The following is a 19720-nucleotide window of genomic DNA, read 5'->3' on the forward strand; positions in this document are numbered from 1 at the left end:
TCAGAAAGAGTATATCAAAGCACCCTTTATTTCAGAAAGGGTGTATCAAAGCAACCTTTATATCAGAAAGAGTCTATCAAAGCAACCTTTATGTCAGAAAGGATCTATCAAATCACCTTTATTTCAAAAAGGGTCTATCAGAGCACCCTTTATTTCAGAAAGGGTCTATCAGAGCACCCTTTATTTCAGAAAGGGTCTATCAAAGCACCCTTTATTTCAGAAAGGTTCTATCAAAGCACCCTTTATTTCAGAAAGGGTCTATCAAAGCACCCTTTATTTCAGAAAGGGCCTATCAAAGCACCCTTTATTTCAGAAAGGGTATATCAAAGCACCCTTTATTTCAGAAAGGGTATATCAAAGCACCTTTAATTCAGAAAGGGTCTATCAAAGCACCCTTTATTTCAGAAAGGGTCCATCAAAGCACCTTTAATTCAGAAAGGGTCTATCAAAGCACCCTTTATTTCAGAAAGGGTCCATCAAAGCACCTTTTATTTCAGAAAAGGTATATCAAAGCACCTTTTATTTCAGAAAGGGTATATCAATGCACCCTTTATTTCAGAAATGGTCTATCAAAGCACCCTTTAATTCAGAAAGGGTCAATCAAAGCACCCTTTATTTCAGAAAGGGTATATCAAAGCACCCTTTATTTTAAAAAATGGTCTATCAATGCACCCTTTATTTCAGAAAAGGTATATCAAAGCAACCTTTATTTCAGAAAGGGTCTTTGGAATCTTTCAGAAGGAGTGTATAGAAGCATTCTTTTTTTCAGAAATGGTGTGTAGAAGTACCCTTACTTTCAGAAAGGATGTGTAGAAGTACCCTTACTTTCAGAAAGGATGTGTAGAAGTACCCTTACTTTCAGAAAGGGTCTATCGAAGCACCCTTTCTTTCAGAAAGGGTCTATCGAAGCACCCTTTCTTTCAGAAAGGGTTTATCGAAGCACCCTTTCTTTCAGAAATGGTCTATATAAGCACCCTTTCTTTCAGAAAGGGTCTATATAAGCACCCTATCATTCAGAAAGGGTCTATAGAAGCACCCTTTTTCAGAAAGGGTTTATCGAAGCACGCTTTCTTGCAGAATAGATCTATCGAAATTGGAAAGAATATCGAATTTTGTAAAGCTTTCTGGCCATTACATCAGGAGTATGGACTTCCACACAAAAATTATGTAATTTTAACCAGGATCGCAAGTCTATCTACTGTGAATATTGCAAAACGATTCTCTACCAGCCCTTAAACCGCACCTAATCAAAAATGTTTTAACTTAAACGTAACGCAAAACAATAACAAAAAATCTTACTTCGGTCTCATGATCAAGCGTTCTATTGGTATTGACAATATGTGATGTTTTTCACAAAAATGTTTCCACATTTAAACTCAAGCAGTTTTAAAACTTCTCCTCTTCATCCATCATTTTAAATGAAACATCTGAAACGTTTAAAAAATTACACTGTCATTAATTAATGTTATTGATTTGCGTTATTAACACATTCTTGATTGTTTACACAAGCCTTTTGTTAATCTCCTTTACACATCTTGACCATTTATAAATGCCAAACAAGTCAATGTCCTTTTTTAACCCCAAACAAACACACAGCGGTAAACAGACACAAATACACAAACACACGCTTAAACAACGAAGCACACATTAATAAAGTGATATGACCGTTGATATGTTGCCATTAAGTATTTAATATTCAAAAAGGATAACAGCAGGTCATCAACGTCATCATCACCCATCAATGAGGCCAAAAGTATCTCTCAACATACCCACACATACACAAATAAACCAGTAGTAGCAGCACCAGAAGAGGGCCAGTGATAAATTTTATATCATCAACAATGAAAAGCAACAGTGTCAGGATCATTATCAGAGTTTACATCAATTCGCCAGCGTTGAGATCTTGTGTAAATTGTAAAATTTTTATTGGTTGGGGGGGGGGCAAAATTCCACAATCTGATAAAAATATGTATACCCATCAGGAGGGTTTCCAATGATTTATTTTATACCGTCGTTTGTGGTGTCTGAGTTAAATGTAGAGTTAATGATGAAATGAATTGCACCAGAACTCAGGGAATGTTTTCTGTATTTGAAACATATTTAATGAGGACTTTGAAATTAATAGGTGCTTTTGATGGCCCAATAATTTATAACAATTTGTATAAATTGTTACTGCACATTGTCCGAAAATTCAAAAGTCCAGCAAAGGACAGTGAGCTGAGAGAAAATTTTTGACTGAACACAAGAGATCGGAATTTTCACAATTTTCAACAATTCAAATAGAAAAACTTTAATATTTTTACATGATTTTGAATATATTTTAGTATAATAATAGTTCTACAAACATCCCGGAAGGGACAAGGGAGACTTCTCTTATATCAATGAGTGCACCCCGATTCATATTAGCTCAATGATATGGGACCTACCGTTTATCGCCGAGTCCGAACGGCGTGTCTTACGATACCACTTGTTAAGAAGTTTTACAGGGCTGAAATACTCTGGAAATGTCGCCAACATTACTGAGCGGTATTTTGCCACCGTTGAAAAATTGTTGATGTTGCCCGGCCGGGGAATCGGACCCACAACCTTCAGCGTGCAAGGTGGGTGTACATACCATTGTACCACGGTGACACCCGTAAATTATCCACAGGGGTAAAATAATGCACAGGGGCTATGAGTTTAAATTTGGGAAAAAGGGTTGTATTCAGGCAGTCATGGACAGTTGTTAGATGTATATTTTATTACGAAGGGTGTCCTTGTTATTATTTTCGGTACCACTGGGAACCTTAAGTGTTAACTAACAGGTAAATCGGTCAAAACAGTCCTAAAAATACCGAAGATCGGAAGGTAGCGTTATATGGGGCTATACCAAAACATGAAGCCATGTAGACAATTTTGATGGAGAAGTTTCGTGACCGCAGGTAACCTCAAATGTTAAATTGCGAGTTAGTTGCGCCAAAAATTGTAGCAAAAATTCTCAAACTACCCAAACTCGGGCGGTATCGTTATATGGGGACTATGACAATTTTTGGTGAAGTTGTTTCGAAACCACTGGGAACCTCAAATATTAAACTACAATTGCTTCGGTTCAAAAATGTAGCTCAAATCCTCAAAATACCAAAAATCGATTCGTACTGTTTGTTTACCAAACCATAGACCTATGTTGACAATTGTTTGTGGAGATGTTTTGTGACCACTGGGAACCCCAAACGTTAAATTGCAGGTAGTTCAGACCGAAAATGAAACTAAAATCTGAAAAATACCGAAAATCTGGAGATACCGTTATATGGGGGCTATAGCAACCATCTTTTGCTTTGGTTCAAAAGAAGTCGTGAAAGATCCGATCTTTTCGTTAGCATTTGAACCAATGCAAAGGAAGTTGTGAAAGATCCGATCTTTTCATCCGCATTTAAACCCATGCAAAGGAAGTCGTGAAAGATCCGATCTTTTAATCAGCATTTGATCGATCGATCCAATAGAGATGAATTTTGTGTTTTTATATATACCATTTTTCTAAATATATAAAATTATTTATTTGCAATAGGCTTGATGTTGTAGGAGACTCGAAATCACAACCAACAATGCTAAAACGCTCGTCGTAATGATAATGTCATTGCAAAGGGTTGGTGAAAATGGCATGCCAAAGCATTAGTGAAAATGACATGTCAAAGCATTTATAACGAGTGGTTTTATCGAAGGCTGAGGTTAGCTCAGCCGCTACCAGGGTCGACTCAAGGACCCACAAACCTTAAGTAAATGAGACACGATGGAAGTGTTCTTCAGTGTTTTATTTATATTACTTCGTAAGCATACGATTCTGACAGTATGGAGATTATCTGATGTTGTAATATATGTTGGTAAAGTTGGAGAACAGCTTCGAATTGATCGATAGCAAATAGGCGATAATCGACCAATACCAGATGGGGTTGGTCGTCGACAGTTCGTCGATAACACTTGGCTCGGAAACCGTGAGATCGGCAATCCTCTGATAGGCGGTCCTCACTCGGCAATACTCGGGTCGGCAGTTTCCGATATTGTGGTATCGCACGGCTCGGTGTTATTCGGATTGCTATCGGCTCGGTAGTCTTCGGCTCTGGAGTTCAGTTCGGTAGTCTTCGGCTGCGGAGTTCGGTTCAGTAGTCTTCGGCTGTTGGGTTCGGTTCGTTCGTATTCCAAGTGCTTCTCTGTAAAGAAAAGAGTCGGTTATAGTTAGAACGAATCGCAGAGAGCGAACGAATCGACAGGAGCGAACACATCGGCAGGAGCGAACGAATCGCCAGTAGCGAACGAATCGACTGGAGCGAACGAATCGCCAGGAGCGAACGAATCGACAGGAGCGAACGTATCGACTGGTCGATGGCTGATGTAGTCTTCGGTTCAATAGAATAGGACTGCGGACAATGCCACATGTCTTATCTTTCACGTCGGTTAACGCCAGCACTCGACAAATTCAGCGACGAAAACTAAACATCTTATCCATCTGGGTTTACGGAGTGAATGAGAATTATTTGTAAAGCGAGACAACCAGGAAATACACTGAAGTTTAAATAATGTATGAATGGAGTTGTAATTATGCATGAAGTTGGGATTATGCATGCACTGATAAGGTAGTTTTGTATTGATACTGGATGTAATATCAGAGGGGCGGTTTTGCAATGTAGCGGTCACGTTACACATTGGTGTAAATTACATGCTTTGGATCCAAAAATGAATAGCATCTTTTGGGGCCCACGCTCATATAAAATTCATCGATGAGATGCTAAATATATGACATGACAGACCACTTGCACCCATTATTGAATGGCATCATTGGCATCGAACATTTTGCTGGGAAAGCATGGGCCTATGTTGACAATTTTCGCCTGAGTTATTTTGTGATTACTGGTAACGTCAAATATTAAATTACAGGTAATTCGATTTAAAAATGTAGCGGAAATCCTCAAAATATCGAAAATCAAGAGGTACCGTTAGAAGGGGGCTATATCAAAACACGGACCCGGTTTGAAAATGTTAAATTACAGATAGTTCGCTCCAAAAATTCAGCTCAAATCCTCAAAATATCGAAAATCGGGGGTTCTATTATATGGAGGGTATACCTAAAAATGGACCCAAATGGAAATTTTGTGAACACAGGGAACCTCAAAGTAGCTAAAACCCTCAAACGACATAAAATCGGGCGGTAACGATAACTAGGGGCTATTCCATAATATAGACCTATGCTAATGGAGAAGTTTTGTGACCATTGGGAACCTCAAATGTCAAATTACAGATAGTTCGGGCAACAAATGTAGCTAAATTCCTCAAAATACTTGAAATCGGTAGATATACATAGTTATATGGGGGCTATACCAAAACATGGACCTATCTTGACAATTCTTTTATATCTGAATAACGGTAAAACCTACGAAATTGTGATGAAGGTCTATCTTGTGGAAAATTTTCATAGCTACAACATTTTCTTTTGTCCCAATTCGATAGGACTTGCGGATTCCAAGCAAAATCGTAAAAAACTAAAAAACACCTAAAAATGCCGACTTGAATCGCAAATTAATTAAAAAGCGCTCCGGCGATTTTTTTGTTTTTTGATTTTTTTCATCTATGAACATTGTATTTTCAGAATCCGCAAAAACTTCCCAGGTGTAAGCACCTTTCATTTAAAGTTGCTTCAAGAGCACCGTGTGGGGCCTATACCAAAACATGGATTTATATTGACAATTTTTGGTGGAGAAGATTTGTGACTGCAGGGAACCTCAAATTTAAAATTACGGGTAGATCAGTCAAAATATGTAGCCAAACCCCTCAAAATACCCAAAATCGGGAGGTACCAATAAATGGGGGCAATATAAAAAGGACCCATGTTGACAAGTGTTGAGGGTTAAATTTTTTGACGGCAGGGAACTACACATGTCAAAGTACGGGTAAGTCATTCAAAATATGTAGCTAAACTCCTCGAGGTACCGTTATATGGAAGCTATATCAAAACTTGAAACTATGTTCACATTTTTTGACAGAGAAGTTGTGTGACCACTGGGAACCTCAAGTGTGAAATAACATGAAGTTGGGTCAAACAAGGTAACTACAATCCTCAAAATATAAAAAAACGGGAGGTGCCTTTATATGGGGACTATACCAAAACATAGACCAATGTGGCCAATTTTTTAGTAGATTAGTTTTGTGACTACAGGCAAATAGCAAGTATGTAGTTCGGTCAAAGAATATGGCTAAAATCCTCAAAATACCTAAAACCGGGAGGTAACGTTATCTGGGGCTATATCAAAACATGGACCTATGTATATTGACAATTGTTAGTGGAGAAATCTCGGAACCTAAAATATCAAAGTACTGGTAATTCATTAAAAAATTTAGCTACAACCCTCAGAATACCGAAAATACCGTTATATGGGGACTATACCAAAACATGGACCTATGTTGAAGTTTGTGACAGCATTGTGTAGAAGTTTTGTGACAGCATGGAACCTCAAATGTTACATTATGGGTAGTTCACTAACAAAATGTAGCTAGAACCCTCAAAATACCCAAAATCGGGAGGTACCAATATATGGGGACTATACCAAAAAATGCATCAATTTTGACAAGTTTTGATGGATAAGTTTTGTGACCGCTGGAAACCTCAAATGTCAATCAGGCATAAACATATCCTGTCTTTATTTCAAAATCTTGTGATTTTTCTTCCAATAAATACTTTTAGACTATGTTTAAACAACACGTACGTTCCATTAGAGTTGATATCGACCAACTTTTACTTCATTTTTTGAAGCTAAGGAGGGTAAAATTGTGATATTCCTTACAAGACCCACCATCTTTTGCACTGAAATCTTTAAAATACCAAAATTGTTCGAACAGGTTTTGCAGTTTCCTTATTTTTGTTCGAAGTTTAGACAATTTCCTTAAAATTACAACTATTGTTACAGTATTGCGGTACATTCGAGGACCTTATAGGGTATTATCTTTATTCCCCCCTTCCGGGGTCTAAATAGTAACAAGCGGTGCGGAATTTATTCTGGATAATAATGCTTGGAAGGATAACTAACTTTTCTTCTAATATTTTAATAGTCTTAATATATATTCTTGTTAATTAAACAAATGTTGATTGAATTTTGTTTATGGGGTACTATTTTATTATAAAAATGCAAAATCCGCCATAACACACTGCGCGGAAGTGTTTTAGAGACGTTTAAATGCATTGTGACGACTGTGGCTCTATTATTTCGCACACCAGTGTATACAGGGTCGCAATTTACCTTCCATACTGTAGTGGAGGACATACAAACTTCCCAACCTTCAAAAATCTGTCATTCTACTATCGACAAACCGACTGATACTGAATCTCTATTTAAATAATAATTTCTTTCTCTTTTAACCAAAATTAATTCCAAATATTTCGCAACCATTCGCTACTCCCACTTTGATATTATTACATTCTCTACACTCCACCATACTCAGCCAATAACACACGCATCCATTTATTCAATTCCATTCATAATCCCTTTACCAAATACAGACAAATAAATTATAGATAATAAATAATAGAACTTCAAGTCTGCTAAAAAACTTGGCGTACCCAAGTCATTAACAGTTCATTTACTCAAATTAATTTTGTTGGCCCATTTCTATGATTCGGTCTAAAACGACGACCAAGTAAATAAAAGTGCTTGTGTACATTTTCCTAATTAAATATTTACCGCTTATAAATTGCAATAGCATTCTGAGTTACTTCAGGATATTTATCAAAACACCCCCCGAACATACCTCACTCACCTCCGGTTCCAAAAACAAAAAAACTTTACATTGCAAAAAACCAAACAAAGTTTCTTCTTCTTGTTGTCTTTTGTTTTTGTTAAACATCACCCTTCGGCAATGAAACTTCTATCAGACCATTAAACTTCATATCGACTTCATTTTATGATTGCTTTATTGATTTTAAGTTTTTTTTTCTTTTTTGTTTCCGAAAGGGTCATTAAACGGCAACTGCCACGAGTGCATATTTCTTTTTAAGGACATTCTGGCTAATGGCTGTATCCATACACTGACTGACTGCTTGCCTGACATATCATAAGTATCGTTAAACGTACATCATCATTTGCTGTAATGAAGTTTGGAGCATTAAATGCGATATTCAGTACACTCCAACTGATATGCAATGCTTATCCGGTCTCAGACATCTGCAATTCATATGAACGTGACATATGGCTTGAGACTTGTGGAGATTATTATTGCTGGATACGATGACGTTACAGCAGTATGTGTTGGTTGTATTGATATCTTTGCAATATTACTTTGTCCTTGAGTTATGAGTTTATTAATGATATGAATGAGTTTTCAATACAATTGTAGGTAGGATCTGAACGTAATGTGGCTAAGAGTGGGTATTTATTAATAATTTTTCCTATATGACAAATCAATCCAATAGCAAAATATTTAAAATTCAAACTTGTTGTTAAAGATAATAAAAATAATTATTGCGCTAGACCTTGATATAAAGCAATGCCGTTCTTTGGTATTGTTGAAGTTACGAAGTTTTTCGGCAATTCACACACACACACGGCACGAACGCAACGAAAGAGCACACATAAGAGAGCAAACTTTTTGATTTGTTTTTGTTTTGCAGCATGCGTGCGTACAACCTTACTAACACACTGTCAAATGTTGCCAATATTCAGAATTTTGTGTGCCCTCTTCTTGGTGGGCATTGATATAAAGGAGTTACAGCTAGATGATGGTGAACTATGATGTTGGTTGATTAAACCCACACTTGAAGTCATGACCGGTTTCATGGTATCTATAATTAGAGTTGTGTCGTTCATGAACGAACCGGTTCAAAGGAACGATTCCGTGAAAAGAACGAACGGATCCGTATCCAGCTCATTCTTTTATATCGTTCATTTAGATCCCTGATGGGCGAGTCATTGCTGCTTACAAAACCACCACCATTAGCTTTGCATACACAAGCAAGCAAAAAAAAAAACAAATGCATTGGTTTTGCAGTCAAACTCAAACAAACGCTGCGTTAGCGCAAGCAGCACAAATTTCCCCACAAAACAAACAATGATTCAGAGAGCTACTTTCGCTCAGTAACAGCACATCTCGGTCATATCTTTCTTTTGCATCATTCGTTCATCTGGTTCTTTCATATCAAATCCAGAAACAAAACCACCCCCATTAGCACACAATGTGTCATTCGTGAACGAACATTTTCAAAAGAACGATTCGGTGAAAAGAACGACGGAGTCATATGCAGCAGAGAACGAACGACTTCAAAAGAAAATAACACAATCAAATGTATTGTTGAACGAAAAAGAGCCAACGAACGAACTAAACGACCCGGATCTTTTTGGTGAACGGAATGAAAAAGATCGATCCGCTCAATGAACGAGATTGCCCAACACTATCTATAATACTTATTGTCACATTTAGGTGATGTTGTGACGCCTTCCCAGATCCAGTGTACTTTCTTTAAGGCGGTAATATCGGACTTTTACTTTCCAAGTACATCAATCATTGCATAAACTGCGACTTCTCTGTATGGTGGTTGTAATGTATTTTTCCCACAGTTCTATAGTTCTTATTGGGGGAATTTTTGCGTTCTAACTCATAACATTCAGCGAATGTTAAAAGTATGTATGTGTGTCCACTTGAGATAAAAGACTTCTTGTCCAAACAGGTTGAGATTAATATTCTCATATAAGTATTACTTACAGGGATGCAAATTTGGTGGTTTTCCCGCTGTCTCGGAACAGTTGGCATCCCTGATTACTAGACAGCGGAATCCTATTCAAATTCATATATGGTTAGAATGGTCGTAGAGAAAATCTGGTTACACAGTAAGCCATTTTATTACAAAATGAAACGAACTAGGCCCAGAAATTTGTGCATATCGTGCATATTTTGACATATTTTTACATATTTGTTAGGGGTATGAAACTTTACACCTGAAATTTGTCCGCATAGGTCCACGTCTTCATATAGCCCCCATAGAACGGTACCTCCCGATGTTCGATATTTTGAAGGTTGTGGCCTCAACATCACTTTTAAATGGCTGACATTTTGTATTAAGTCTTCGTTGGGGGTATAAAACTTTCCACCTGAAATTTCTCGGTATAGGTCCACGTCTTCATATAGCCCCATAGAACGGTATCTCCGGATTTCTGGTCTTTTGAATGTTGTGGCCTCAATATCCCTCCGAAATAGCTGAAATTAGGTATTAAGTCTTCTTTGGGAGTATAAAACATGCCACCTGAAATTTCTCGATATGGGTCCACGTCTTGATATAGCCCCCATAGAACGGTACCTCCGGATTTCGGGTATTTTGAATGTTGTGGCCTCAATATCCAACCAAAATGGCTGAAATTTGGTATTAAGTCTTTCTTGGGGGTATAAAACTTTCCACCTGAAATTTGTCAGTATAGGTCCACGTCTTCATATAGCCCCCATAGAACGGTACCTCCGGATTTCGGGTATTTTGAATGTTGTGGCCTCAATATCCCTCCAAAATGTCTGAAATTTGGTATTAAGTCTTTCTTGGGGGTATAAAACTTTCCACCTGAAATTTGTCGATATAGGTCCCCGTCTTTATATAGCCCCCATAGAACGGTACCTCCGGATTTCTGGTATTTAAAAGGTTGTGGCCTCGATATCCCTCCGAAATGGGTGAAATAAGTCTTCTTTCCACATGAAATTTCTCGGTATAGATTCACGTCTTCATATAGCCCCCATAGAACGGTACCTCCGGATTTCTGGTATTTTGAATGTTGTGGTCTCAATATCCCTCCAAAATGGCTGAAATTTGGTATTAAGTCTTTCTTGGGGGTATAAAATTTCCACCTGAAATTTGTCGGTATAAGTCCACGTCTTTATAGAGCCCCCATAGAACGGTACCTCCGGATTTCTGGTATTTTTAATGTTGTGGACTCAATATGCCTCCAAAATGGCTGAAATTTGGTATTGAGTCTTCCTTGGGGGTATAAAACTTTCCACCTGCAATTTATCGGTATAGGTCCACGTCTTCATATAGCACCCATAGAACGGTACCTCCGGATTTCTGGTATTTAAAAGGTTGTGGCCGCGATATCCCTCCGAAATGGGTGAAATAAGTCTTCTTTGGGGGTATAAAACTTTCCACCTGAAATTTCTCGGTATAGGTTCACGTCTTCATATAGCCCCCATAGAACGGTAACTCCGGATTTCTTGTATTTAGAAGGTTGTGGCCTCAATATCCCACCAAAATGGCTGAAATTTGGTATTAAGTCTTTCTTGGGGGTATAAAACTTTCCACCTGAAATTTGTCGGTATAGGTCCACGTCTTTATATAGCCCCTATAGAACGGTACCTCCGGATTTCTGGTATTTTGAAGGTTGTGGCCTCAATATCCCTCCAAAGTGGCTGAAATTTGGTATTAAGTCTTTCTTGGGGGTATAAAACTTTCCACCTGAAAGTTGTCGGTATAAGTCCCCGTCTTTATATAGCCCCCATGAACGGTACCACCGGATTTCTGGCATTTAAAAGGTTGTGGCCGCCATATTCCTCCGAAATGGGTGAAATTTGGTATTAAGTCTTCCTTTGGGGGTATAAAACCTTCCACCTGCAATTTTTCGGTATAGGTTCACGTCTTCATATAGCCCCCATAGTACGGTACCTCCTGATTTTCGGTATTATGAAGGTTGTGGCCTCAATAGCCCGCCAAATTGGCTGAAATTGGGTATTAAGTCTTCCTTGGGGCTAAACTACTTTCCACCTAAAATTTGTCGGTTTAGGTTCAGGCCTTCATATAGCCCCCATAGAACGATACCTCCCGAACGATACCTTCATTATTTTTTTTGATTTGTCTGAAAAGAATTTTATACAGAAAAATTATACATACAAACATTTTTTTACCTATTATTGAAATATTTGTAGCATAAGAAAATATGTAAAATGCATAAATTTTATATATGCAAAAATTTATGCATTTTGCATAATTTTGCATATGCCGTATGTTTCGATTGCAGTTTAATCAGAAGCCAAAAATATGCCCAGTCCCAAAATTTGACCTGAATCGGATCAAAAATAGGAGTTGAATAAAATTCCGCTGTCTACTGATTACTTATTATTAGGTGAAATGTTAATTTATGTAACCGCCTTAAGGTATGCTTTATTATTGTTTCAACTAGTTTATTAATATCGTAATGGTGAATATGATGGTTGTCATCGAACTTTTCGCAAGTATTAAAAAGAAAATGTATTGTGTACGAACAGTTTGTCAAGTAAATCTTTTCGAAACACAAAGCTATAAAGGTTTTGAAATAATGTATAAACTACGACTGCGAATTGTCCAAACACTTTGAGTTTTTGCACAAATTATTTGATCCACTAATTTAAGACAAGATTTCCTCTGGAAATCTATGTGAATTAAAGCCATTTTGCATCAGTTGAGAACTGCTGGACCGATTTGGATAATTCATGTTCATCATTGTTCAACTTTGGTTTTTAAGGAAAGAAAAATTTACCACGTCCACTTTTATGCCCTATTTTTTTAAACGATATATTTGCAAATATTACGAATGTATCGGGTTGAAAATTAGTTTACGATAAAATGGTGGTTGTGTCTCCGACCTAACATACTTATTTGGGCCTAAAGGCGCGACCAAGCCCACTTTTTATACCCTCAGCATTTATGCTAACGGGGGTATGTATATCAGGAAAAATGTCTAAAATTGTCTTTTCCATTTCAAAAAAATCAAAAAAAATTGTTGATGCTACATCAATGAATTTTGGTACATAGATTAAGAAAAAAATCAGCATTCCAAATCTGTTTTCGTTACTAACTTTGATCGTTGCGCGCAAAAGATATGACCGTTTTAATTATGATAATTAGAAAAAATGCTAAAAAAATCGCAGCTTAATATAGTTAGCTGTTATATCCTATTATCGTTAACTGAATTCGTAAACTTTGCGATTATGCAAAAATAATCGCAAAGTCTCAATGGATTCGCGAAAAATCAAATTTGTTAAATAATTTCACGTATTTACAAACATATTTTTGAAACAATAGCGCTCATACTTACGAAAAAATATATAAAAAAATTATAACAGCCTCCAGACATTTTGAGGAATGAAATGAAAACTAAATTGTGAAGGTTGGAGCTACAGTATTCATGTAATTGCAAAAATTTGAAGAAAATATTACGAAAAATTAAAATCATATTATTCTAATTTTTCGTTTAATTTTCCGTTGTAACAAATTTGTCGCTTATAGTTTTCCTATTGGATAATATTATTAGAACCTTATAAATCACAAGGAATTCCAATTGTGCCATAACGTTAAGATAATGTTATATTGAATATTGCAACATTTGAGACGCATATAAACCGCGTAATTATGAAAATGACATGATGCGCATCGATTTCCAACACAGCGAATCAATCCCTTTTATTTGATGTACAGTTTGTCAAATTCTATTTGGCGGCCACGATGTAGCATCTGCTGCATATTAGGGTGCAAAATACAGTAAAGTGGTCATAATTTCCGCGAAGTTCATTTACATTTATGCGCATCCGATTTCAATAATCACCATTAAAAAATACATCATTCTATGCCGTTTCAATGCGATCTATCGTGGATGTAGCATCGCACTCAATTTTTAGAAAAAATCTATTATATCTCTGGATTTATGAGAGTTTTTAAATATTTGTTTTCGCGCAGTTTAAACACGCGTATCGATCTTTTTATTTAAGTAGAACTGAAACATCCAAAACGCGTTTTAATATGCGATATTTTCAAAATAATTTTTTTGCAAATTTTCGAAATTTGAGGGGTGGTTTTTTACGCGTCGTGGCTTGTTAGATTCAGAACGTAAAAAAACTAAATTTACGCGGGTTTCCACGGAAATCGAATGACGTTGTAAATTTTAAACCAAAAAAATAGGTTTTTGAGAAAAATTTACGCACAAAAATTTCGTGTTAGGGCGCAGATTACTGTGATCCTGTGAGGGCTACACCCTCATGTTATACATTGAAAAATGCGAAATCGCGAGTACTACAATCAAATAATCAGCTTTTAGGGAAATCCAGCTGCGCGTCCTGATTAGAGCAAAAATTCAAAAAACTCAATTTTTCAGGTTTCAAAATGTCAGCATCCGTTTGAGGTAGATACAGTGGATATATTAAAAAATCATACATTAGACACTTCAACTCTGAAGTGTACTCTTTACCTTCTCCTTTGAGCATTAAGCTCTACATTGTGTTGTAAAACCACTAATTGAAAAATAATATAATGAAACTCGTTTGCTTCCGCTCAAATTATTATTTTAAGAAACCCCTCGGTGAATCGGGCTAAAACAGTTTATTTTACCGAAATGCGGTCAAAAGTTATAGTAAAACGGATCGCGAGTTACAATACCCCATACCTCAGTTTCAACATAAGTTAATTTTCTACAAAAAGCTTGATATACACTTTCATACGGGCAAAATGTGCCTCATCGAAATAATGGTTTTAGACCCCAAGCATGTTTGGACGAAATCCGTTTCAGACATTTTGGAGTCGATTTAGCAAATGTTCGTCCGTCTGTCTGGCTGGCTGGTCCGCACGATAACTCTCGAACGGATCAACCGATTCGAACCAAATTTTGCACTTCGGAATATTTTGCCAAAACTTAGTTTAAGTTCGAAGATGGGCTATATCAGTCCACTTCTTCAGGTACCTCCCCCACAAAAGTTCAAAAATTGTGCGAACGATAACTTTTAAAGGTAGTAAGTAACCCATTTGGTCCATACTTTACACATAGTGAAATTTCTACAAGACATAGATAAGGTTCCAATATGGACTCTATCGGTACACTTCTTCGGGTACCTCCCACACAAAATTTCGGAAAACTTCAGTTTAGGACCTGCTCTCGAATCGGTTTAATATGTGTTGTACTTACTTACTTAGCTGGCCCATTACAGAACATTTGTACCATAGAACTAAGAAAAAACTAAGAAAAAATCTCCAATTCTATCTGTTTAGAGCTTCGCTTTCTGGAATATCGCGCCTTGTCATCTCTTCATCCACTTGTTTGCGCCATGTAAGCTTTGGCCTGCCAAATTCCGCGTGCACCGTCATACGGCCTGAATTTATACGCCTTTTTAGCGGGTTCATCATCGCTCATTCTTATGACATGGCCTAGCCAACGCAATCGCTGCATCTCGATACGTTTATCTATACTGATGTCGTTGTATAGCAGATACAGCTCGTGCGACGTCGATATTCAACGTTAACGCAGATTGGTCGGTAGATCTTTCGAAGAATTTTTCTCTCAAATACACCAAACACTGCCTGCCTGCTTGCGCTAGTACCCAGGCTTTGGAACCATACATCAGCACGGGTAGTATCAGTGTTTTGTAGAGCGTAATTTTTGTTTGACGAGATGTGGCTTTGTTTTTAAACTGCTTACTTAAACCAAAGTAGCATCTGTTGGCCAATACAATTCTTCTTTTTATTTCACAACTGATGTCGTTTGTTGTGTTTACGGAGGTGCCGAGGTATACGAAGTCTTTTACTACCTCAAAATTATAGGAACCAACTTCAACAGTTGGTCCGATCTCAATGGACGCATTGCGCGTCGACACCATCAACTTGGTCTTCTTACCGTTTACCGCCAGACCCACTTTAGCAGATTCTCCTTCGACCTTCATAAAGGTATCAGTTACTTCTCTTACTGATCGGCCTATGATGTCTATATCATCAACATAAGCAAGTAACATGTGACTATTGGTGTAGATTGTGCCACTTCTTTTGACGTTTGCCTCTCGTATAACCTTTTCTAGCAGGATGTTGAAGAGGTCACACGAAAGGCTGTCTCCTTGTCTGAAACCTCTTTGGTACCAAACTCTTCGGAGAGGTTCTTTCCTATTTTAACTGAGGACCTCGTATCAGTTAAAGTCATTTTACAAAGCCGGATGAGCTTTGCGGGGATACCAAATTCAGACATGGCTTGGAATACCTTGGAACGCAGCGGGCTGCTTTATAATCGACAAAAAGGTGGTAGGTGTCGATCTGCATCTCTTGGGTCTTCTCCAGGATTTGCCGCAGGGTAAATATCTGGTCAATGGTGGACTTGCCAGGTCTAAAGCCGCATTGGTATGGTCCAATTATCTCGTTTGACCATAGGCTTTAGTCGTTCGCACAATATCCCTGACACGATCTTGTAGGCAATAGGGAGTAGACTTATGCCCCTATAGTTAGAGCATACAGTCTTATCTCCCTTCTTGTGGACGGGGCACAGGATACTCAGGTTCCAATCGTCGGGTACTCGTTCTTCCTGCCAGATGGTGCTAACTAGCTGATGAATACACCTTATCAGCGTGTCGCCTCCGGTTTTGAACAGCTCGGCTGGTAAGCCATCGGCTCCTGCTGCCTTATTATTCTTCAGCCGATTTATTGCTGTCTTTACCTCATCTTGTCTGGGCGGTATACATTCAATACCATCTTCTGGGATTAGATCTATGGTATCTTCTTCGACTTCCCTACTATTGGATACCAACAGTTTGCTGGTCTCTACAGGAGGATGTGTCAGTGCCTGTACATCTGGATTTGTTCACACTCCCGCTAATCTGGTACATACCTTTGCTGCAACAAGGTAGTGTTCCAAGTCCATGTTTGTTTGTCTTCCATCAACCACAACATGATCAATTTGATTTCTTGTTCTTTGATCTGGCGACAGCCAGGTGCCCTTATGAATATCGAGATGCTTAAATCTGATACTGCTAACCACCATGTTTTTTACAGTTGCAAAGTCTATCAGCCTCATACCATTGTCAGATGTTTCGCTTTCCCGACTGTTGGGCCAAAGTTAATCTCATTTCCAATTTTGGCATTAAAATCGCCTAGTATAATTTTAATGTCATGGGCAGGGCAACGGTCATAAGTTTCTCCTAAGCGCTCGTAAAATATATCTTTGGTCTGTTCGTCCTTGTCTTCAAAGTGAGCATGAGCGAAAATAAAGCTGATGTTGAAGAATTTTGCTTTTAATCGAATTGCAGCTAGTCTTGCATTCACCGGGGTGAAGCTGGAGACCAGATTTTTAACCTCCAACCAACTACAAATCCGCAACCAAACTCATGCTTTGTGTCATGGCAGCTATGATACAGTGCGTCCTTTTAGGTGTTGTTGTGACGCCTTTCCCAATCCATCGTATTTCCTGTATGGCAGTAATGTCGGCCTTGTACTTTTCAAGTACATCTGCCAGCGCGTAAACTGCACCTTCTTTATAAAGAGTGCGAACATTCCAGGTGCAGATTCGCAGATCATGGTCCTTAAAAAGTGTGCGGGGTTCGTAAACTTTAGAGGGGTTTGTTTTTCTTTTCTTTCGTTTCTTCATAGTAGGCTGCTTTTTCTAGGAAGGGTTACTAACCCGACGCCCAAACCCAAGTTTTTAACTTTCTTATGGGTGAACGCGCGGCACATGTTAGCTCACTACCTTTAACGGGTGTAAAAGGCAGCACCCCAGGTGACACCACGGAGAGGTCCGTGTATACTTGAGATGAAAGAGGGGCGAAGATAAATCCTGGGCTTTGCCATGTTAAAGCCAGTCAGGACCGTTCCTTGGTCTATTCCATCCCCTACGTCACCCGCCAGTACATGCATAGTATTTGTTAAAACATTTACTTGACAAACTGTATGTAATTATACAACCATATCATGGGATAATGAGATAGGGATATATTTGTTGCCTGCGAATGCAACAACATTGAGAACATTAATAGGACTTATCTTTAACAAAATATGCCGAAACCATAAACAAATCAAATTTCTTCCACGATAAAAAAAACTATGCAGCACAGTTTCTCCCTTCTCTTCAAAACTAAACGAGCATTTTTCAATGTATATTTTTCATTATCAGTTTATGCAAAAAAAAACTCATTTCACGAAATGATCCCATTTAATGTTATAAAATAAGTGAATAATTATTAAAGTCGTTCATTTAATAATTAACAACATATTTATTTTCCAATGTTAAATCCCTAAACTTCTGCTACTTACCAAAGTGTGATAATGAAACAACAACAAAAAATAACTTCACTGCGTGGGGCAAACACCATAACGCAAGGATTAGGAGAGAAAAGAAGAACGATAAAAATCATTAACAAGAACAAATCCTTAACTTCCGTCAGTGGGTGTGAAGTGGGAATGGGATATCAACGAAAAAAACGACACCGTTTTCTGTTTGGATTGTTGGATGGGTGGTGTTCGTTTATTGTGAAAAATATACCAAAAGTTCTGAAAGAGGAATTATTGAAACATTTTTCTTGTTTTATATGCTTCCTCTTCTTGGTAGTTGCAGCAGAAAAAATGTTTATAATGCTCTTAGTACTTTATTAAATGTTAAGAACAAAAAACTTTATTTCCTATGCATTGTAATTAATACTTAAAAAATTGAAGACACAAAAAATTACCAAAATATACTAAATTAATACTAGCAGAATGGACCAATAATGGGTACTCGATAAAAGTTAATAACTGCAATGTGTGAGGAATGCCAAGAAAATGGTTTGAACCTCATTATTCTGAGATACTGATTGACTTTTTCAAAAAGCTCACGCACAAACTCAATTGAAAATTTGTCAGTTTGATGGAGAGAGAGGTGAGGCATATGGTAACCCTTTGCCTCTCAACAACCTCTCTCATCAACAAACTAAAAATTGCCGCAAGGAAAATTGCCTAATGTAAATATGGACTAAGCAGATATATAACTGAAAATAAACTTTGGAGCCACACGACATAACCAAAGTGGCATAACCTTTTGTTTCTTACTATATTTTTTTCCTTTATTTATTCCAATGTGGAACATAGGGTTTCTACAATGTTATTATAATGTACTTTATCATGACATAATGATTTTATTTCTTCCCATGAAAGATTTATTTTTCGGGCATCTGCTTCGACGCCAAGTACTTCTTGGGAGCCCACGTGTTCTGCTTCCTTGGGGATTCCATTCAAGGGCGTATCTTGTAATGTTCTGTAAAGTTTTCCGAAGGGTGAGGCCTATCCATCTCCATTTCTTCCTGGTAATCTGCTTGATTATAGGTTCTTCGTTGGTTCTTTACCATAAGACCGCATTCGTTATAGTGTTGGGCCAGAAAATACGGCATATAATGCGCAAGAATTTATTAATTTTTTGAATTTGGATTGCTTTTATAGTAGTTTCATTTATTAACCATGTCTCGCTTCTATATAAAAGTGTTGTCTTCACACATGCATTTAACAAACTCAATTTTGTGTGTAATGTGATTTGAGATCTCCAAATCTTGTTTAGTCGTCCAAAAGTCGCTCGGGCTTTAGCTAGCTTATATTTTACGTCTTCCTTAGTTCCTCCGTTCACTGACATAATATGAGGGCGGTTCGGAAACTTCTTAGCCTATCAATGAAAGAGAATAGTTAGTATTTCAAAAATATTTTTTATTTTCAATATAATCTCCTGAAACTTCAATACACTTAGTCCAACGCTTTTCTAGCAATTCTATCCCTTGATTAAAAAGTTTTCCTCAAAGTCTTCAAAATAGTGGTTTACAACTGTAATTACATCTTCATTTGAGGTAAAACGCTTGCCAGCAAGGAATTTTTTTTAGATTTGGGAACAAGTAAAAGTCACTGGGAGCTAAATCAGGAGAATAAGGTGGGTGGTCAAGCAACTCGTACTTTAATTAGAGTTGTGTCGTTCGTGAATGACCCGGCACATATGAACGA

This window comes from Musca autumnalis, unplaced genomic scaffold (genome assembly GCF_047663935.1).
Source record: "Musca autumnalis isolate F117 unplaced genomic scaffold, ASM4766393v1 scaffold_1, whole genome shotgun sequence".
NCBI classification, from domain to species: domain Eukaryota; kingdom Metazoa; phylum Arthropoda; class Insecta; order Diptera; family Muscidae; genus Musca; species Musca autumnalis.